Source organism: Cervus canadensis, chromosome 1 (genome assembly GCF_019320065.1).
Source record: "Cervus canadensis isolate Bull #8, Minnesota chromosome 1, ASM1932006v1, whole genome shotgun sequence".
In the NCBI taxonomy this organism is placed as follows: domain Eukaryota; kingdom Metazoa; phylum Chordata; class Mammalia; order Artiodactyla; family Cervidae; genus Cervus; species Cervus canadensis.
This window is the reverse complement of record NC_057386.1, coordinates 123283911-123303696: the sequence shown is the minus strand read 5'-3', so window position 1 is coordinate 123303696 and position 19786 is coordinate 123283911. Positions and strand designations below refer to the sequence as shown.

Genomic DNA, 19786 nt, shown 5'->3' with positions numbered 1-19786 from the left:
TGGCAATCTTGATTCCAGCTTGTGCTTCATCCAGCCCAGCATTTCTCATGATATACTCTGCATATAAGTTAAATAAGCAGGGTGACAATTTTCAGCCTTGACATATTCCTTTTCCTATTTGGAACCAGTCTATTGTTCCATGTCCTGTTCTAACTGTTGCTTCCTGACCTGCATACAGGTTTCTCAAGAGGCAGGTCAGGTGGTCTGGTATTCCCATCTCTTTCAGAATTTCCCACAGTTTATTTTGATCCACACAGTCAAAGGCTTTGGCATAGTCAATAAAGCAGAATGTTATGTTTTTTCTGGAACTCTTGTGGTTTTTTGATGATCCAGCAGATGTTGGCAATTTGATCTCTGGTTCCTCTGCCTTTTCTAAAACTAGTATGAAAAGATATAGAACATAATGATTCAATATTTGTATATATTGCAAAATGATCACCACAATAAGTCTACTTAACATTCCTACCACACATAGTTGCACTTTTTTATCTTAATAGTAGTTTCTTAATACCTGGTACTCAGGCAATGCTACAGTGTCCCTTATTGGCCCCTAAGTTTTTAAATCATTTTTTGGTGTATACCAGGATGGTAGTCATGTATGGATGTGAGAGTTGGACTATAAAGAAAGCTGAATGCTGAAGAATTGATGCCTTCAAATTGTGTTGTTGGACAAGACTCTTGAGAGTCCCTTGGACAGGAAGGAGATCAATCTTAAAGGAGATCAACTCTGAATATATATTGGAAGGAATGAAGCTCCAATACCTAATTTGAAGAGCTGATACATTGGAGAAGACCCTGATGCTGGGAAGGATTGAAGGCAGGAGGAGAAGGGGACAACAGAGGATGAGATGGTTGAATGGCATCATTGACTCAATTGACATCAGTTTGAGCCAACTCCAGGAGATAGTGAAGGACAGGGAAGCCTGATGCTATAGTCCTTGGAGTCGCAAAGAATCAGACGCGACTGAACAACAAGGATTCACACAGAATCCACACACTGAGACTGACTGACGTGCCTCTGAAATATGGCGACCAACTGGTTCGGCCCTGGACTGAGGGTTACCTGAGATGCAAAACTTTGGGTTTTAAAACAGAGAAGATCTTCAGGTACAAAACTTCACAGTAAAACTGGAAAAGTCCAAGACAAATTAGGACAAGTTGGTCATACTATCTCTGCTACACATTCTAATCTGTAAACATCCTGGCCATCTTTTTTTTTAACCCTGTGATCTCTGTGTGGAAATAACTGGGCTCTTTTTCCTAAAAACATTCCTCTGATCACAGCTGATTGCACCAAGGACAACATTAGTCTCAAGCGAGGTCAACAGTAATCAGTATCTCAAGAGTTTGAGTTTGGGACTAGTCCAGGAAGCCGAAAGCTGGCCTATAGAGAGCAGGGCCAGGGGACTTGCCCCTTGCAGAGGAACCACCCTCCTTGCTCTGAGCTATTCTGGTTCCTTGTCCCACTCTCTGGAAGCCCAGCTGTACTTTCTCTGGCTTCTCATGTGGTCTCAGGAGAATACTGTGTTCATGAACTTGGGTTCAAATCCCAGCCCACCACTCACTGTGGGACCGTGGGCAAGTCACCTCACCTGTAGCTGGGATTCGTTGCTTGTGTCACTGTGGTGTGGTTTGACCTGGTCCTCTGTCCTCTGTATTTGCCATGCATGGGCAGTTGGATCTAGAGGCTTGATCATATTCAGGTTTGATGTTTGAGGCAAGTCTATTCATAGGTGGTACTGAGTGTTTCCATCATACGGTGTATAATGTGCCTCCCAGTCAATTTCAAGGTGGCGGTGGGGGTCAGCTGGAGGCAGGGACCAACCTGATCAGTGACAAGCAGGTATGGCTACCTAGGGACACCTAAACCTCCCTCCCTCATATGTCAGGAGACCATAGATAATGTCCTCTGATAGTTAACCTTCATCATTAATAGTGGAAGCGGAAACTGAGAGATTTCATAGCTGTGCGAGGTAATTAAATTACTTACATGAATCCACTCACCCTTGATTATTTCCACGTTTCCCACCAAACATATGCCTCTCCTTCGTTTTCTGCCGTCCTGAGCTCTCAGCTGGAAGGATGAGGGTTGTGGGGCTTTGCAAGGGGGCTGCCTATCTTTGAGAAACAGCCAAGAAAACTGGGTTCCCCATCACTGCATTCACCCTGTAGGGCTTTCATGAGGATTTGGAGACTTAGGGTGTGTAAAGCACTTAAAGCAGCGCCTGGCACACTTTAAGCACTCAGTAAATATTTACTATTATTACTGTTTTCATTTTTTTATGCTGCTGTTACACAGGAACGGAGGCCTCTGTGGCCCCATTTTCTAATTTTTCTGGTGAGCTGGAAATCTCAATTTTTATGTATAATCTCCTGATCTCTAAATGTTGGCTAAAGATAAATATTTTTTAAAACATGAACAAAGTATATAACGAGATTTGGACCATGAGCCCCATGTTCACAACCTTGGGCTTAGAGGGGGTACAGTAAGCGTTGTCTGATTATACCAGATTGCTGCTGCTTTTGTATGTATTCAATTTGTTTCTTTCTTTTTGACAATGCTGGGTCTTCATTGCTGCGTGAGCTTCCCTCTAGTTGCGGTGTGAGGGCTTCTCATTGTGGTGGTCTCTGTTGTTGCAGAGCACAGGCTCTAGGGTGCGCGGGCTTCTGTAGCTGCGGCTCCCAGGCTCTGGAGCACAGGCTCCGTAGTCGTGGCACACGGGCTTCATTCGTCCACGGCACGTGGGATCTTCCCAGGTCAGGGATCAAACCCGCATCTCCCGCTTTGGCAGGTGGATTCTTTAACACTGAGCCACCAGGGAAGCCCCACGATTCCACCAGATTGTCTCTGACCTCAGCACATGCCACCCTGTCGCCCTCCTCTGTAGCACAACAACCTGCTCGTCCTTTGCAAGCCAGCACCGCCACCCCCTTGAAGCCCTCCTCTAGCCAGTGCCCCTGCAGAATAAACCCTTCCTTCCATGGTTCCCCCTCCTCAAAATGCTGCTTGCCTTCTGTCCTTTCCTGTGGTCTATGTCTCTCTTCTTCAGGGACTTGTGAACTCGGGCTATGGCTTATTCTTCTTGGTGTAGTGCTTAGCACATTGAGGATCATCATAATTAATAATAGCAAAACTAACATCAATTAAGTGTTGGCCAGGCTGTGTGCTAAGCAGTTTTTGTGTATATCACCTTTAATCCTTATCGTCATCCTCAGATATGGAAACAAAGTTTCAGAGAAGGCCAGTGGCTGCCCAGGGTCACAGAGAAGTGGGGGAACTGGGAATGGAATTCGACTGGAATTGAATCAGCCCACTGGGGGAAGCTGAGTCCCCGACCCCTGGCTGCACACCCTGGAGACAGAAGAGTGCCCTGAGTGTCCGGCTGCAGTTCTCACAGAGCTGTCTTGAGCCACGCTCCACAGACACCCAGAGATGATGATACTATATTTGAAAGCCTGGGCAGGTGGTGCTTCTGTGGCATTTGGGTGGCCGCCTCTCCATAAAGGGCACGTATGCTCTTTTAACTCAGCTCTTCTGGGCTGGCATTTCGGAGAACTTCCCGGGATGGCCTCAAGAGGAGAGACTACAGCCACCTGGGGCCCCTGCAGGCCCCCTGCTGCAGCAAGGATGCTGCGGCCTGTGTCCAACAGAGCCGGGGGCAGTGAGCTCAGAGGCCAGGTCAGGGTCGTAAGCCAGCTCACGGGGGGCCTGGCGCACAGACTCCTGGACTGCCCTGTGTTTCAGAGACTGGTTGTTGCCAGGCTGGCTGGGGTGGTTCTTGGCATTGCTGACCCTCAACCCACTCTGGTGATTTGGCTCCAATCCTCATGTTCCAGCGAGGGCTTTCCTAATGGCTCAGAGAGAGGGTAAAGAATCTGCCCGCAATGCAGGAGACCCAGGTTTGATCCCCGGGTTGGGACGATCCCCTGGAGAAGGGAATGGCAGTCCACTCCAGTATGCTTGCCTGGAGAATCCCATGGACAGAGGAGCCTGGCGGGCTACAGTCCATGGGGTCGCAAAGTGTCAGACATGATTGAGTGACTAACACTCACGTTCCAGCAGTTTCCACCTTTCACATTCCTTTCAATAGTGCCAACTTCTAACACCCTCAGATCCCTTTGCCGAGAAATCCAAGAACCGTCTGTGGATGGCTTGGCCAACCTCACTCCATGTTTAACACTGAACAAAGCATATCTTAACTGCTGGAGTCTCCACACATAGGCTGGATTTGGTGTCCCTACTGTCTAGGTGGGGAAACTGAGGCACAGAGAGGCCACGGAAGGATATTCACTCATCATTAAGTGCCGGTGGGTGCTTCACCTCCATGATTTGATGCTCCTGCCAGCCTGTCACATCATTGTACCCATTTTATAGTTGAGAAAGCTGAGGCACAGAAGGCTTAGTGACTTGCCCAGAGTCACACAGCCAGAGATGCAAGGTTTAGACGTAGGTCACTCAGAAGCTGACTCCAAAGCTTGTGTGCTTTCCAGCCCTTCCTCGAACCTGCGAGCCTTTATTAAGCCCCAGCTGTGTGCATCTCCTTGCTATCCTCCCGCCCTCACTCTCCCCTTTCCTCTGTGACCCAGTTAGCGCCGCCATTCCCATCAGAACACGACAGCCGAGCCCTGCAGGTCTTTCTCCACTGTGCCTGTGAGAGTTTCTCATCACTTTGCAAGGCACAGAATCCTCCAGGTGCTCTGAGTGGCCCCTTTCTGTGGTCCCAGGTAGACTTGAATTTGGGAGGGCCTGATCATGTTCATTCAGGGAGGAGAGCTCACACAGGATTTTGTTGCTATTTGGAAAGGCACTTTGGCAACCATGTGGGGCTGCCTGGACGCGAGACGTAGGACCAGTACAGGACACCCTGCTTATCACTCCTGTTTCTCCTAAGCCTGTGAAATCCCTGTTTGAAGGGTGAAGTTGAGGGAGGGGGCTGGTGGAACTCAAGAAGAATGTGGAGAAACCAAAGCGAGGCGAGAAATGGTTCCGGTCTAGGCCAGAGTGAGAACGCCACTGCCCAGGGGCCCCACACCTGTACTGCAGGTACGTGGGAGGCCGGGGTGAACTGCCGACCCCAGGCCTATCTTAATGCGAGACTGCTGCTTGGCCCCAGGCGGCAGTTGTCGGTGGAAATGTGGGCCCAGGCTGGCCAGATCCTCTGATTTTCCAAGAAAATCCAGCAATTTAGATCTCTTCTGGTTTTGAAATGCTGGCTCTGTATATATGCACACATTTTCATGCTCACAGTACTTTATGGAGGTGTAATTTGCATATGGTAAAATGCGCAAATCTTAAGTGTATAACTTGATGAATTTTTATGGCTCAAATATTTTTAAACACTGGAGGGTCCAAGAAAACATGTATCTGGACCTGGACCCATCGTCGATGACCCCTGTTGCGCCGTCTGACACCCGTGATCGAGGTAGGATGCTCACATAGTATCCCAGGGATGGGGGGCCGGCTTTTGGAGAGAACTCAGTGGTGACCCCATTACCACTGTGGCTGAGGGCACATGCTCTGGGGTCCAGGGAATGAATCCTAACTCTGCCCCTTGCTGTGTGACTTTGGGCAAGGTAGATTTCTCTGATGTCTTGTTTTCCCCACCAGTAAAATCAGGTAGATAATGATACTGACCTCACGGGGCTGGTGTGCAGATTGAATGTGTTAATGTAATCAACACTGAAAGCATTGCCTAGTGCCTAGTACCTGCCCTATACAATAGACTATTTCTTCGAGCAGTTTTAGGTTTAGAGAGAATTTGAGCAAGAGGTATAGAGCTCTTTACCCCAATTTCCCCTATTAACATCTTGCATTAGTTCACCACATTTGTTACAGTTGATGAACCAATATTGATACAGTATTATTAACTAAAGTCCATGATTGACATTAGGAGGTCACTTTTTCTGTTGTACAATCTTCCTTTACAAATGCATAATGTGTATCCACCATCACAGTATCATACAGAATAATTTCACTGTTGCTTGAAATCAGGAATTGTTAGTCGTCACTGCTGTGGTTTATGAATAACTTCTAGTGGGCATGCAGGAGCCCTATTCCTTGGTCTGCCTTGTAGGAAAACACAGCATATTCAGGCCTGAGAGGGGGACGTTTTAGGGGTAAACCTGAGTCTGTTCTAATTTACCAAAAACAGAAGCTACTCTGCCACTTCAAGTGGGAAGTTGCACGAATCCAGGCCCAAATTCTCTGCTGCACAGCTGGCTCTGAATCCAGAGAGGCGGTTCACACCCTGCCTCGACTCCTTCTGTGTGACTTGGAACCACCATATCAGCGTCTCTGGGCCCCTCACACAAGAACCATCCTCCCTGCCAGAACCCCCTCTGGGAGTGTGTGGAAGCTCAGATGCACTAATTCCTGTGGAAGGTCTTTATAAATTATAAAAAGCCCTAGATTAAAATTGGAAGGTATTATGATTATAATCAGTTATACAGAAAAACTGTGCTGTTGTCGAAACAGGCCTGGCTGTCAAAGGCTGAGCCACAGAATTCGGTTGCATACAGGGGCTTCATGGCAGTTGTCCGTGGCTTGTCCTCCAGGATGAGGTAGCCAGAAAGGCAGGCACACAGCTAGAGCCTGCCTGGACCAGCAAGGTCCAAGCTGGGGCACCCACCCCTGGGTTGTTTCTGTTCTCAAAGTCTGCCAGCCGAATGCCAATCAGCATGGAGCCATGTTTGTGATACTGGGAGCTCCCAAAAACAGCAAATTGGACACAGATGCTCCCAGTGCCCATGAGAATGAATCTCAGTCATCTGACTTCATATACTGGCCACACCCTGGGCAGGATGGGAAACCTCACTTCTGCCCTGCCCTCATGTATAAACGACTTTAATAGCTTTTCAACTCATTATATGAGCACATAGTTGATTTTTTTTTAATACCCCAAAGCAAAATGTATTTGTAAGGCACTAAAGAAAGCCTCCTGTCCCTTTTATGCTGGGAGCCCTCGGAAGAGAAGTGAAATTGTGTATTTGCTGCTAAAAAAAGCTCTGGCTTATACAATTTTAACAATAGAAAAATGATCTTTGTGCTTCAGTGCATGGATGCTTAAAGGAAAACAGGCAGTCTGTTCAGGTGGCTGGTGAATTACAAATGAGTGGTTCGCCTTTGTTTTGAGTGACAAGCAATTTAAATGCAGTCTTATGTGGAGGCCTGGAAATTCTTTTCCCCAGAAGAGAGAGAAAGAGCATGAGAGGAACAGGGAAAAAAAGCTTCCTTTTTTTGAACTGAGAGATTATATTAGTTGCCGCTGAGCAGAGGTGAGAAGTTAGAACTTCATTTGATAATTATAAAATCAGTAGTTTGTGATTGGACGTAATTGATGATTATACTGTTGCTAATAGCAGGCCTGCCAGCCTGCACTTGTGGGACATTTCATTTTTGCACCGCTTCCAAGCCGTGAAAGCCAGCCCGGCGAGGGGCACTGCTTATGAGATCTCGGAGCCTGACATAAATGCATTTGGGGGCCCGTATTATGTTGGATAAAAAGTGTTCATTAATGCCGACATTTGAAAACACTTTGCTCTGTGCCTTATTTTTAGCCTGGGAATAATTACAAATATTAAAATAAAATTGCACGGTGTTTCTCTTTCCTGCCTCATGTGCTCCCAGCAGACCCACCCCTTGGTCCAAGCCTGGGTGGGTTTCTGAGGCCTTCCACTGCTTTTGATTAAAATCCCAGGGAGGTGGAGACCAATGTATGGAGAGTGTCTGTCTGTCTTTCTGCTTAGGTGAGTTTGAGTAAGGGACTGTAAACCCAGCACCTTCACTTTACAGATGGGGAAGCTGAGGCTCAGAAAGGGGGCATGACTTGCCCAAAGGTGAACAAGGACCCAAGGCCCCAGCTGAAACCCAAACCCAGGCCTGCCCACTGCCAAGTCCAGCATTTCCTGTTTCCCACCTTGCTGTCTGCTTCTCTGAGATGCTGGGACCTCCCAGGCAGATCCTGGGCCTGTGTGCCCTCGATCTATGTGTGACTCCATCAGAGAGCCGGCACGATATCTCCACAGAGCCCTCAAGGTTGCAGCATAATCTGGGCTACTTGCAGGGTGTCATTCTTCATCATCTTTCTAGGCACGGGTTTTTATTTAAGTTTGTAGTTCAGAAGGATTAGCTCCAAGAGCCTCTTTAACTCCTTCCTTATCTCATTCATTCATTTTTTCAGTCTGTGGATTTAGTGCCCACTCCTGATTTGCCTCTGAGGGAGGAGAAAATCACAGCATCAGCTGTTGAAGATGATCCAGTTGTTCACACTGGACCATGAAATGTCCTCATCGCCCCTCTTCCTTTCACCATCCCCCCGTATCTACACTGTATTTTGAGAAACAGATCCTGTGGCTGGACCTTCAGGATGGATCCTGAACCCCAGGACTTCCCCTCACCTCCACTGACTCCACCCTCTCGGAAATGCCATCCTTCTCGCTTGGACTGTTAAAGTAGCCACCTCCCTGGTCACCCTGCTCCCACCCCAACCCCCCTCAGCCCATTGTGCACACAATAGTCTGGGGGATCCTATTGAAACATTTGTAGACCATGTCCCTCACCTCCTCTAAACCCTCCCATGGCTCCTCATTCCTTTCCAGGGAAAAAGTCCTAGTTCTCACAGTGACCTCCAAAGCTCTGCCCTCTACCCTTTGATCCCTGACTTCTCCTCTTCCCCTACCTTCTCCCACTGCACTGGCCTCTTTGCTGTTACTCAAACAAGCCAAACATACTCCTGCCCCAGGGCCTTTGCACCTGCTATTCTGTCCCCTAGAATACTCCTCCCTTGAGATGGCCGAATGACACTCTCCCTTCTCTTCTACAAGTCTGCTCAACTCTCCTTTTCTCCCAAGGCCTTCCCTGGCCCTACAAGGCGGGACACACATCCCTGCCCCAGACTCCTATCCCCTCCCAGCTGTGTTTTCTTCCCTTGCACTTGATCAGATTCTCACTTTCTGTATCATGATTTCTTCTGTTGCTTGCATCAGCTCTGCAAGGGTACAGGTTTGGATCAGTCTGACTTAGGTGCTGAATGCCCAGTGCCTAGAACAGCTCCCATCCCTCAAAGATGCTCAATAAATACCTACTGAGAAAATGAGTTTATTGGACATCAGTTATGTGTCAGGCACTGTGTTAACACTTTACATGCATTATTTTATTTCACTTTTTTAAATGCCAAAGAAGTTGGCCCAATTTGGTGATATATGTGCTGTTACTTTTCTCTATTATTTCTATTTCTCTTCTTTTAATAACTGCATATGAAATTAAGTCAAATAATCCTTGATTAAATATTGAAATTCTTAAAAAGAAAAATGCCAAACCCCCCCCCCCCCCCCAGTCCTAGCTGTCTAGATGCTCACGATCTGGTTAGGAAAATAGAACAACATCCAGATGAGAAGTTAGCCTGAGCATGGGCATGTCATCAGATGCTGACTGATGGGTGAATGCCTGGCGTTCAGAGGAGGTCGGGACGAAGCATAAACTCTCCCTTAACTAGACACGAGCCCCGATCAGGATGCCTGGTACTTCTCCAGACATGTCTAAAGAGGGTCCCCCACTGCTATCAGTTCCTCTCCAGCCTGAGGATCACCCCTAAGGATGACACATAGACAGTGACTGTCATTCTTCAGCAGGCATTTATTGAACACCTCCTGTGTGCAAGGCTGTGTGAACAGACAGATCCACTCTCCCCTGATGGGACTATGACCTAAAGAACTGACAAACCCAGCCATGAGATGCCAGCTTCTGGAGCTAGATGGGCAGCTCTGGCTACCACAGCAGAGTACCACAGACCAGGTAGTTTAAACAACAGAATTTTATTTTCTCACAGTTCTGGAAGCAGGGAAGTCCAAGATCAAGGTGCTGGCAGGGTTGGCTTCTGGTGAGAGTTCTCTCCTTGGTTTGCAGATGACTGCCTTCTTACTGTGATCCTCTGCTTCTGCATCCCTTGTGCCTCTTCCTATAAGGACACCAATCCTGTTGTATTCAGGCCCCACCAATATGACTTCATTTAACCTCAGTTACCCCTTTAAAGGCCTTATCTCCAAATACAGTCACATTGGGGGTACACAGTTCAGTCCTCCCACCTCTTGGCAGTTTTGCATGGATTGAGTGAGTTAATTGTGTAAAGCATTCCGTGTGTTTGAGGGTCTTAGGGAGAGGGGGCAAGATACGCCTCTGGGGCATGCGCATAGTGGGTGCTGAGTAAGGATCTGAGGAGGATCTAGAAGCTGGACCTCCAGCCCTGGAAGAGGGGATTTCAGAGCTCAAGCTTGAATTTGAATTAGTGTCTTATATCTGACGATTCAAAATGTATTTATGATTTATACCTGAGTATTTGAAACAGTGACAGGTGGCCAAATGTGTTAATTTTATCCCATCCCATCAGGCTCTAGAAGTGGCTTCTGCCAGCTCCTGAGCCTCGACTAGGATGGGGCCTCTCTGGGACCCTCCCTGACCCCGCCCTGGGAATGCCCCTGAGATCTCAGAAGGCCAGAGAGGATCCCTGCCTTCTGCCCTGTCCAGGCAGGAGCTGAGAGAGCCCAGCTCAACAACAGCTACCAAAAACAAGAGCCAAACTCTTATTTCTTATTTAAGCCCCAACATTAAATTGTAATTTTCATTTGCTCAACCACATCAATGATGTATGGGAGAGTGAGAGTTAGTGCCTGCCTGGGAACAAGGCCCCCAGCAAACTCACTCTGTGAGGCAGAGGAGTCAGGTCCTGCTGAAAGCCCCCGGGCACTAAAGCACTAAGCCTTCTGTCCGCTGCCCACCTGCAAACCTAGCTAGCTCCTCCAGCTCTCTGATATTCCAGGCCCTCATCTGGGAGATTCAGTCCCCAGTGGGGGTTAGAAGCAGGGGCTTTGTCGTCTCCCTGAGCTGGGTCTGCATCCCAGCTCCCACACGGTGTGGTCTTCGCCCTTCTGTACCTTGATATCTTCATCTGTTAAATGGGCCGTAACACCCCCATCGACCTGGGTTGTGGGGGTTAAATGAGTTACTATGTGTCAGATACTCAGTAGTCATTGTTACTGTTGATGATAATAATTCTCCTATCAACTGAACAAGGTAATCGCCTTTTACAAGTTGTAGGACATCAGAATTTTATTGTGAATAAAAGGAATTTATCACATAGGGTAAGATGTGTGCCTTCTCATCCTGGGCTGGAGTCTTTACAGTCCAGAATACATGTATTTCTCTCAACACAATAGCCAAGAAGATCTTCAGCTGGTTGTAGACTGCTCTTGTGGGGTGTCTCCCTGAGTCTGCTCCTTGCTTTTGGCTAAATGCATCCCCACACGCCTCCCTACCTTCAGCCCCCACTGTGTCCTGGATCAGGATTTTACCTCCCAATCGTCTCTCCAGTCAGTTCTTCTCTCCCCATCTCATCCCCACCCTGGGCCTGGACCATCACCTCCCCCAGACCCTGCAGCAGCCCCTGAGCACTCAGCACGAGCCCCTTCCCCTCTGGCACATCTGAGCCAGTCCTGCCGCAGCCTCGTGGTGGCCAGGGTTTCCTCCTGCTCCTCTGCATGGCCCGCAATCCCTCCTCCATCTTTCTCTGTGCTCCACACCCCTCCTCCTCTCACTCTGAGCCCTCATTCCATCTGCTTCCATGTCTGCGCCTCCGTCACCCTCCGTGAACCCTCCTCCTGTCTGCTCCCCTCCGTGTCTGTGAACCCCCAGCTCTCTGTCCCCTTACTGTCTGTGCCCCTCACTCTTTGCGTATCCTCACTCTCTATGCCCACTTCCTCCTTGTCTCCCCTCAGTCTTCCTTTTTTATCTATTTTTAGTTATTTATTCCTGTGGCTGCGTTGAGTCTTGGTTGCCGCATGCCCGATCTTTGATCTCTGTTGCGGCATGCAGTGTCTTTCATCATTGTTGTGCACAGACTCTCGTTGCGGTTTGGGCCTCAGTAGTTGGTGTGCACAGGCTTAGTTGCTCCACGGCAGGTGGGATCTTACTTCCGTGACCAGGGATCAAATCCACATCCACTGCGTTGCAAGGCAGATTCTTTACCACTGGACCACAAGTGAAGTCCCTTCCCCTCATTATTCTTGCTCTTCTTTGCTCGCCATGTGCCCCTAGATCCTCACTCCCCAGAAGGAGAACCCAGGCTTCCGAGGGTGTGAAAGGACACGCTCCCACCCACCTCTCCCCCACCCTGGGCTGATGCCTTTCCTCCTCAGATCTCCTTCCTCTGCCTTCTCCTCAAAGGCACTGATTCTGAGACCCTGTGAATACTCACCTCTCGACTGCACATCCCTCGTCAGTTTCTTCCAGAATTCCTGCAGCATCCGATTCCCCTTGTCTCTCAGAACCACCATGCCCCACCATCACCAGAGCCCAGGACCCAGGGGTAGAGGGCAGCTGTTATCAAAGTGTGTTTAACAGAACCCTAGTTTCTAGGTTTATTCTGTGACGCAAATATTCCAAGACCAAATGCATTTGGGAAAACACTGGGCTAAGCCAAGCTGAAGCGCACTTTCTCCTGCAGCTCTTGTCAGAGCATCCAGTGTGCTAGTGGATTTGCACAGTGCACAGAGAAAGCAAGTGGGTCCAGGCTTGATCACACATCCCTGTTTTCACACCCAGGGCGCTGTGCAACACCCTTTGAGAAACAATGGTTTCTAGTTGCAGTTCTGGGCCCTGGAATGAGAGGATGCTGGGCGTGGATACCAGCCCCATCAGTAACTAGTTCCTTCCATCTTGGCCAAGTGACTTGGCTGCCCCCAACCTGTTTCTTCCTCTGTAGGGTGGGAGCGGTAACCGTGCTCACATCTCAGGGCTGTCTGCAAAGATTCCAAAGAGAAGGCACTGAACACGGAATAAAGGTTCGGTTTCCAGGAACTCTGCCTGTTTATTGTGACCAGCTTGGCACGGAGCCGTTCTCAGTAGCCAGTAGATGTCACTGCCATCTCAGACGGCTCATAGAAGCACAGCCTCGGGGGTCCCCAAACTTGCTGGTTTTTAGCCACGTGACAGACAAATGCTCAGCAGCTAGAACAGACTTTTGCTTCTCTGGCTTAACCAGTTCTCCACCTGTTACTTCCAGACTCAGGACCAAACACATTTTCACCCCTTCTATTTCATCAGGTGGTGTGAATGCCACCTGCTTCATCAGAAGATGCTGAGCTATTTCTGATGGTGACCTTCTTGGTGTCTGTAGCTGGCCACCACCTCATCCTCCTCCTCTTCCTCCCCCCAGATGGCCTTCAGAGATCTGCCTGTCCCAAGCCAAATCTGTCCTTCTGGACCCTTTCCTCCTGCTCTTCTGTATGATGGGACCCACCCGTGAAACACGTGGCCTTTTATTTATGCTGAGCTCACCTGTTCTCGGCATGTGGGTGAAATGCATTAGAGTTGCAGCTCTTGGAAAAGATATCTTGTATGGTTGGAAAAAGAATTACTTGCTTTATTAGAAAGCTTTTTTCCCATTTTCCATGGTACTCTTTGCCACGTGTTAGCCCATTCCTCCCCCAACAGCCTCTTAGGCAAATGGAGATTATTCTTCCCACTTGGTGGATGAACGAACTGAGGCCAAGAGATTCTTCATGACACTGGGCTCAGCAGCTGATCAGACTCGGATACCATCAGGCCTGGCCTTCTAGAAACAGACAGGGTCATAACTCTAAAACCAGACTGAATGAGGCAGAACTTCCAAACGATTAATGTCTTCAAGAGTCATATTTACTGTGGGAGGCCCTAAATTTAAACTAACTCAAAGTTAGTGCCCTTCCAGGATGTTTTTTGATCTCTGCTTTTGAATGTATTGTCCAGCCATTAGGTGAACCTCTAAAACAGGTATCAGCAAATATTTTCTATTAAGGGCCAGAGAGCAGATATTTTCAGTGTTGCAGCCAGTGTCTCTATCACAACTATGCAACTCCACCACTGTAGCAGTAAAGCAGCTAAATGGTGACCTTCTCGGTGTCTGTAGCTACAGTCATTCATAATGATTGTAGCTGTGTTCCAATAAAACTTTATTTAAACAGATGAAGGGTCACATTTGGCCCAAGGGTCATAGGTTTTCTAACCTTTAGTCTAAAACAACGCTGTCCAGTAAAAAGTAGAATGCAAGCCACATAAGTAATTTAAATTTTTCTTGTAGCTACATTTTAAAAAGTAAAAAGAAATAGGTGAGTTCAACTTTAATAGTATATTCTATTTCACCCAACATGTCCACAGTATTGCTTGTTCCTTGGAAGGAAAGCTATGACAAACCAGGATAGCATATTACAAAGCAGAGACATCACTTTACCAACAAAGGTCCATATAATCAAAGCTATGGTTTTTCCAGTAGTCATGTAGGGATGTGAGGGTTGGATCATAAAGACGGCTGAGTGCTGAAGAATTGATGCTTTTAAACTATGGTGTTGAAGAAGACTCTTGAGAGTCCCTTGGACTGCAGGGAGGTCAAACCAGTCAATCCTAAAGGAAATCAGTCCTGAATATTGGAAGGACTGATGCTGAAGCTCCAATACTTTTTCTACCCAATGCAGAGAGCCCAGTCTTTGGAAAAGATCCTGATGCTGAGAAAGATCGAAGGCAAAAAGAGAAGGGGACAGCAGAAGATGAGATGGGTAGATAGCATCATCAACTCAATGGATGTGAATCTAAGCAAACACTGGGAGACAGTGAAAGGCAGGGGAGCCTGGCGTGCTGCGGTCCATGGGCTCACAGAGAGTCGGACACAGCTTAGCGACTGAAAAAAACAAAGCGTCCACAATATTGGGCTTCTTTGGCGACTCAGTGGTGAAGAATCTGCCTGACAATGCAGGAGCCTAGGGTTCAATCCCTGGATCGGGAGGATTCCCTAGAGTAGGAAATGACAACACACCCAGTATTCCTCAGTGGGATAATCCCAAGGACAGAAGAGCCTGGCAAGCTACAGTCCATAGGGTCGCGAAGAATTGGACACGACTGAGCGACTGAGTGCACACGCACATCCACAATATTATCATTTCAACATGAAATCAATATAAAAATTACTGAGATATTTTACATTCTTTTTTTTTTTTCATTCTAAAACCTAGAAATCCCGTATTTTACACATGCAGCCTATCTGGGTTTGAATAGTCACATTTCAAGTGCTCACTGGCCACGTGAGCTAGTGCTTACTGTGTTGAACAACATCGCTTTTGTGGGGCAGGCTGAGGTTGCAAGGAGACAGTTGTGGAGATAATCAGTACACAACCGATAAGCACCATGAATGAACAGTAGAGGGCGCTGTGGGTCTGCATGCTGCGTTGCTTAGTCATGTCCGATTCTTTGCAGCCCTGTGGGCCCTATCCTTCAGGCTCCTATCCATGGGATTCTCCAGGCAAGAATACTGGAGTGGGTTGCCATGCCCCTTCCAGGGGATCTTGGTGCTATGGGCATGGACCAGGAAATAATAACAGAATCTTCTGGCACTTGCCCCTACTTCTGCCCTGAACTCCTTTTTAGAAGTCAATTTTGTTGTTCAGTTGCTCAGTTGTGTCCAACTCTTTGCTACCCCATGGACTGCAGCATCCCAGGCTTCCCTGTCCTTCACTGTCTCCCAGAGTTTGCTCAAACTTATGTCCATTGATCGGTGATGCCATCCAACCATCTCGTCCTCTGTCGTCCCCTTCTCCTCCTGCCCTCAGTCTTTCCCATCATCAGGGTCTTTTCTAATGAGTCAGCTCTTTGCATCAGATAGCCAAAGTATTGGAGCTTCTAATGTATCAAAGTATCAGTATTCTAATGTATTATAATCAGTATTCTATTGTGTCAAAGTATCAGTCCTTCTAATGAATATTCAGGATTGACTTCCTTTAGGATTGACTGGTTTGATCCCCTTGCAGTCCAAGGGAAGTCAATAGAACTTATTTTTTAAATATTTATTTATTTACTTGCACCAGGTTTTAGATGCAGCATGCGAGAACTTTAGTTGCGTCACGTGGGATCTATTTCCCTGTCCAGGGGTCAAACCCAGGCCTCCTACCTTGGGAGTGCAAAGTCTTAGGGCTTGATTCAGCAGCACATTACTAAAATGTGAGTGTGGAGTCTTAGCCACTGAACCACCAGCAAAGTCCCTCAGTAGAGCATTCTTATGCCTTTCCCCAAGCTACAGTTACTACACATGCTTAGCACAGACAACCATAAAATGAAGTATTCAGACTTTCTGTTGACTGATCTTTGATGATTCTCCATCTAGGGTTCTGGCGATGAGTTGCTTTTGTTTCTCAGGGCTTTTCTTGGGCCTCAGGTTAGCAGCACAGCGGTTCTTGATCTGGTACAGCCATAGGTGGCATCTCAAGGCATCAGCACCCAAATGGGGCCCGAGCGACTGTCCTCACTGGCTGGGATGGGTTTTCTCTGCAGGAGAAAGGGGCCCACATCTGGATTCAGAACAGTAATTTCAGCCACCAGACCTGGTGTGAATCTCACTCTGCCATTTACTTACTGGGTGACCTTAGAAGAGATACTTAACCTCACTGAGCCTTGGTTTCCTCATCTGTACAATGGGGATAATGACAGAAGCTACCTCCAGTGATTGGTGTGTCCATGGAGAGAGATGATTATGAATAGTAAGAGCATCTGGTACATGGTGGGCTTGTCAGGTGGTTCAGTGGTAAAGAATCCTCTTGCCAGTGCAGGATATGTGGGTTAGATCCCTGGGTGGGAAGATTCTGTGGAGAAGGAAATGGCAACAAACTCCAGTATTCTTGCCTGGAGAATCCCCATGGACAGAGGAGACTGGCGGGCTACAGTCCCTGGGGTTGCAAAGAGTTGGACATGACTGAGTGAGCATATGTACATGGTACATGGTAAACTCTGAATATTATATTATTATTATTGTTGTTGTTGTTATTGTTATTTGGGCATCAGGGATGTCCCTCCAAACTCTGAATTAATTGCCCCCTCCTCACATTACTCTGGAGACCCCAACATTTGCATCACCTCCTATGTTCCTTTTTTTCATAGCTGTGTCTCCCACTCAGCTGTGAGTCCCCAGAGCAGGAACTGTGCCTTGTACATCTTAGCAAGAATAAAAACCTTCCCTTTGCCTAGGTTCTAGAACATTCGTTCTGTCCATCACCAGCTTCCCCTAATGGAGAGAGAATTCCTGGTGTTCCTTCCACCCGTCAAACGGGGTCAGTCTCGCCACACTTACACACTCTCAAGACCCCTGTGCTTTTCCTTTGAAGCGTTTAGCACATGTAATTAATGAATTATCTGGGGAATCTGCTTTAATGTTGGTCTTCCCACTGAACTGTGAGTCCCATGAGGGTGGGGCCGGAGGCTGCACTATTCATCACTGAGTTCTCAGTTCACAGTACATGGCACATAGCAGGTGCTCAGGAAATGCTTGTTGAATGAATGAGAGACTGTCATTCACTCTGGAAGGTAAGCGATCAGAGACTGCTCTCAGAATAACGAGAGCTTAAAGAGCTTTTGTAACTGACCTTTTTAAAATCACTTGCTCAACATCCACCATACATTTCTGTCCACCTCTCTTAAATAACAAATTCTCAGTGGACCTTGTAAAACCTTCAAGCTGTGCTGTCCAATAGAAATATAATATGATCCATGGATATACTCTTACATTTTCTAATACCTACTAATTTTAAAAAGTAAAAGGAAACAGGTGAAATGAATTTTAATAATATATTTTATTTAACCCAGAATGCCCCCAAATTTATCACTTCAGCATGCAATCAACATAAGGATAGCTGATAGCGATTGTACAGTCTCTTTTTTTGAACTAAGTCCAAAATTCAATGCATATTTTGTACTCATAGCACATCTGGATTTGGACTTGCCACATTTTCAGTGCGTGGTACCCACATGAGGCTCATGGCTGCCATACAGGAAGCTGTAGAGAAACCACTGTGGTTTTCAAATTCTTCTTCCCAGAGTATAAACCACTGTGTGAGGAGGCAAGCCTTTTCTCACACCTAAGAAAAGATGAACACAGGTGAAGCTGATCAGGCAGCACTGGACAGAACCTATCCCCATAAGAGACAAGAAGGAAGGGGTTGATCATACCACGAGGTGACATGCCTGTGGGGCTTAATGCATGCCAGAAATTTTGCAGCTACCTTTACATTGTGCTAATTCAGTTGATCTTCTAGCAGAACTTTGAGGGAGGCTGTACTCTTATTATCGCCATTTTACAGATGGGGAAGTAGAAGCACAGGGATTGAAGTGACCCACTTGATCAAGGACAGGTAATAAGTGGTGGAGCTGGGATGTGAACCCAGGCAGCCTGGCTCCAGGACCTGTGCCTCGGTTGGTCACCTCTGTGAGCAGACTGTCTCAGAATTGGCCCCTGACATTTCTCCACGATGCTGTCACAGACAGGACCTAGAGTTGGTGCTACCCACTTGGATTTGTTAACACAACAAATTATGTCGAGCCTCTTCTGTGCACCAGACCGCACGCTCACAGAGCTCACTTGTGAGTGAAAGTTGCTCAGTCATGTCTGACTCTTTGCAACCCCATGGACTATGCAGTCCATGGAATTCTCCAGGCCAGAATACTGGAGTGGGTAACCTCTCCCTTCTCCAGGGTATCTTCCCAACCCAGGGATTGAACCCAGGTCTCCTACATTGCAGGCGGAGTCTTTACCAGCTAAGCCACAAGGGAAGCCCAAGAATACTGGAGTGGGTATCCTATCCCTTCTCCAGGGGATCTTCCTGACTCAGGAATCGAACCAGGGTCTCCTGCATTGCAGATGGATTCTTTACCAACTGAGCTATCAGGGAAGCTCACTTGGAGGGGAGAAATTCAGTAACAGACACTCACCTAGATGGCATCACTGGGATTCGTAGGAAAAGCCCAACCCTGAAAGAGGGCATTGACAAGTAGACACTCTGATAGATTCATCATTTAGGAAGTTGGCACCAGAGGGAGAGGTTATGTCGGTGTCAGGGAGAATAAAGCTCCATTCCAGTCCAAAGGGGGATGCCCAGCCTGGTGTGTCCTCGAGGAGGTAGGGATGCTGGCCTGTGGGTGCCAGGAGCTCAGCCCAGCAGTGTGCCGGAGAGCCCCAGGACTATGCCGAAGGGACTGTCCGCCAAGAGCCAGCATCAGGTTAGCTGCGAGGCCAGAGCTCGGAATTCACAGCCAGGAACGAAGGGAGGAGATGATGCTAAGCCCCAGAAACACATCTTGTGGAGTCTCACTGACAGGACAAAAAAAAAAATGCCCATAAGCAAGAGAACAAGTGCATGAAAGTAGCTCCTCACCACTGGTCATCCAGTCATTGGTGTGTTCATCAGTCAGGAAGCATTTATTGAGCACCTTTGGTATGCTAGGAACTGTTTGACATAACTGTCACTCAACATTTGTTGAAACTGGTATCTTACTAGAGAGTCAACAATTTCTCTTTAATTAGCAGTGTCAAGAAATATGCCTCAGATGTGTCCCCCTTTCCCTTAAAACATGTGTCATACTTGAATCTCCAACATTGCCTGTTAATAACAGTAAAAACAGTTAAGAGCTGTTAATAACCTACTGTGTGCCAGGCCCTGTGCTAAGTACGTATATACAGTTTCATTTAACCCTCATAGCTGGCCTAGCAAGTTGTTTCTGTTATTTACCCCATTTTACAGATGAGGAAACTGAGGATCAGAGTGGGCAGTGATTTGCCCAGGGTCACACAGCCAGATGCAGTGGAGCTGGGACTTGAACCCAGGCTTTCTACACCATACTTGGAACCTTCATTTCCCTTCTTCCTCCCCTCAATCCCATGTTTGCGCATGTGGAGAATGATCACATTTGGTTATAGACTCCGATGCCATGGTCACACGTGAT

General features: G+C 47.5%; 1 protein-coding gene across 3 annotated transcripts in view; it reads left to right on the top strand.

Moving 5' to 3' along the window:
* Window positions 1–19786, top strand: part of CUX2 (cut like homeobox 2) — a 268803-nt gene that overhangs the window by 190673 nt on the left and 58344 nt on the right. The window lies entirely within an intron of this gene.